The sequence below is a fragment of the Clarias gariepinus genome, chromosome 6 (genome assembly GCF_024256425.1).
Source record: "Clarias gariepinus isolate MV-2021 ecotype Netherlands chromosome 6, CGAR_prim_01v2, whole genome shotgun sequence".
Lineage (NCBI taxonomy): Eukaryota > Metazoa > Chordata > Actinopteri > Siluriformes > Clariidae > Clarias > Clarias gariepinus.
The window spans coordinates 5,441,540-5,444,433 of NC_071105.1; the positions used below are offsets into that span (position 1 = coordinate 5,441,540).

The 2,894-nt window shown below is 37.8% G+C and overlaps 2 long non-coding RNA genes across 2 annotated transcripts; both read right to left on the reverse strand.

The window, feature by feature from the left end:
- Positions 1 to 220: 220 nt before the first annotated feature.
- LOC128526396 (uncharacterized) lies at positions 221 to 666 on the reverse strand. Its single transcript, XR_008360798.1, has 3 exons — positions 615 to 666; positions 397 to 490; positions 221 to 306 (listed from the first exon to the last, which is right to left on the reverse strand). It is a non-coding gene; the product is annotated as an uncharacterized LOC128526396 (long non-coding RNA).
- Positions 667 to 1,172: 506 nt separating this feature from the next.
- Positions 1,173 to 2,462, reverse strand: LOC128526224 (uncharacterized). The gene is made up of 3 exons (XR_008360786.1): positions 2,279 to 2,462; positions 1,532 to 1,620; positions 1,173 to 1,311 (listed from the first exon to the last, which is right to left on the reverse strand). It is a non-coding gene; the product is annotated as an uncharacterized LOC128526224 (long non-coding RNA).
- Between the last annotated feature and the right edge of the window lie 432 nt (positions 2,463 to 2,894).

Genomic DNA, 2,894 nt, shown 5'->3' on the forward strand with positions numbered 1-2,894 from the left:
TTTCATCAGCAGAGTGTCTCAAAACAGAAATAGCTGCTTCCACATCCTCATCAGATGGCGGAAGGGCTGAAGGGCTGACGGGCTGACGACCACTGCCTGGCCCACCAACTTAAGAAAAAATACAATGTTAAGAACTGATTTCTGTACAATTCACAGGTCACCACTATAATCACATCACTGATCAGTAAACATACCTTTAGGAGATTTGCTGACTGAGGCACCTTTCTCCTCTGCTGTTTTTCTTTGTATGGTCTTCAATCGCCATGCAAGGTATCCCGAACCACTCTCCGGATCGTAGTAATGTTCCTATGTGATTATAAATAAATTATAAATGAGTACTATTAACATTTCAAAGAGTGAATATGTGCATAATGTTGCAATAACCCATTTACTTACATATCCATGCTGTGAGTATGGGTCTTCTAGATAGGGAAACAAAGCTACTATCCCCTGTGCATACATCACTCTGACACTTTTGGGGGGGGATGTCCTAGCATATGAATTCAAATTTAACATCACACTCAACTGACATTGCACAACACAATTTACATAATTAATAACTGTACAACAATAACAATGTTTCTTTACAGCCCATCTATATGCTTAATGCTTACCCATGTGTTTCTGTCATCTCAGCAGCAAGTATGTTAATCATCTGTCTTCTGGTGGTATCTGTCAGAGATTTGTTTTTTCCATACTCTTGCATAATGCGTTCACCACCAGGCTTTGATGTTAGTATTTCTTCAATCAACTATAGGTGGAATAAAATGTGCTTTCCGTTATTGTAAAACCATATGTAATGCTGAAAAAAAAAAGCTATCTAAAGAACACTTCCCATGGTGAAACAACATTCAGATTGGACTTAACAGCAATTTCCACCACTTACCGCTTTTGCCTCATAGTTTATGTGACATGGCCTTTTAGGCTGGCTTCCTTCGGCAGCAGCTATTTCTTCAACAGGGTCATACATCGTGAAATTCAGGATGACGGTGTCATCAGATGTACCCGAGCATGATGATGATTGAGAGGCACCTGTTCATTATGAAATTTGTACAAAACATAGAAACATATTACAAGAAACAGTTATTTTTAAAACAATAAATGTTCTCATTCCGGCCTTTGAACTAAACAAACTAATTTGTGAATTGTCTGAATGAATACCAAGTCCTCCATTGCCCAGCATGATTCTGAAAGTTCCAGGTGACTCCTTCACTATTTCTTCAAAAACCTCTGTGTCAACTTCTGTGTCTGACTGGTCATACACCTTAATGTCTGGCTGCCTGCTTTCTGGTATGTTGAATTTTAGACACGCTGTTTAAAAAAAATAAAATAAAAAAACATGCATTCCCTCACAAGAATCAAAGGTCATATTTAAGTTTGCCTCATGTATTCACAAAATGATGAAAGACAAGTATCTGCACCCAATTTTATGTAACTGAAAATATAAAGCACAGCAGAAATGATTAGCTAGATATCATAACATAATAGGTGCTGTATCATTGGGTGATATTGCTTTAACCTAATGACCCACCTTCTTTCAAGAAAGCATCCAATGTCAGCTCAGACAGCTTGACATATTTCTGCTCTTCCCCGAATTGAACACGCAACAGCATTTTGCCCCTGTTAACAAAAAAATATATATTCAAAATCATAATTTAGGGCTGGTTTAACTAAGAATTATCTATCCATTTCTCTCAGTAGTGGCAATGCACTATGCATTACTTAGATGTTACACTGCAATTACAAAGAGTGGCTGAAGTTATGCTGGTTGAATATAACGTTAGGCTATTTTCTGCAGCAAATGGGTTAACGTTAACTTAGGCTAGTTAAAGTTTAGAGGCACCGCGTCCCACTAGCTACCAAATAACTGTGCCAAAGTTAGCTAGCTCATTAGCTATTTTAGTTCAAACAGTAACCCGTTAAAATGGTTAAGCCATGTTAAACAAACACGTCATGCAATCAGTGATCTAGAGCTAGACCAACATCAGAATCATGCTAACATTACCAGTATAAAAAACCCAGATTAACGTTGAATGGGAAGCTAAAACAATAGATATTAAATATTTTGTTGTTATATCGACCGAGCTAACGTTATTTTACGCATAAATCATTTTGACCAAATTCATTCGTGAAAATATTGCAAGTAAGAAACACAGTTACCGATACGGATTAGCTGGTTAGTTGTATTATGACCTCAACTAATATCAGCACAACTCTAAAATTATGTAAAGTTAAAAAATACCGTTTGTGTGTTGACAACACAGGGATTATTACTTACCTAGCAATATCAGTGGCCTAACGTTACTCCAGAGCGATCTTTCTCCACCGACAAACGTGCCAATCTTCAGCACAACAGAGTGGCGGGTATTCATCACTGCTGTAGAGTTGAAATTGTCATGCGTTTCTGCAGATTTTTACACTCACTTTTAACTCCACTGATAGAGCAACTTTACTCTCCCAAATGTTGAAAATACTCTATTTGGGTTAAAATAACTTTACTCTGAAATATTAACACCCCATTTTTTACTGTGCAGCCTGCATCGTTTGATCAAAGTAGGCGTGGCGGATCGTAAGGCACTAGCAGTTCGCTTAGGTACTGCGGCGCGAGACCATTTAATGCTTTATATGTCAAGAGTAGTATTTTAAAATCAATGCGAAATTTTACAGGGAGCCAATGGAGTGAAGATAAGATAGGGGTGATGTGCTCATATCGTCTGGTTCTAGTGAGGACTCTTGCTGCTGCATTCTGGACTAGCTGAAGCTTATTTATGCATCTAGCTGAACAACCAGACAGTAAGGCATTACAAAAGTCCAACCTAGAGTTGATAAAAGCATGAACTAGTTTTTCTGCATCGTTTAGCGACAATAAATTTCTTATCCTGGCAATATTTCTG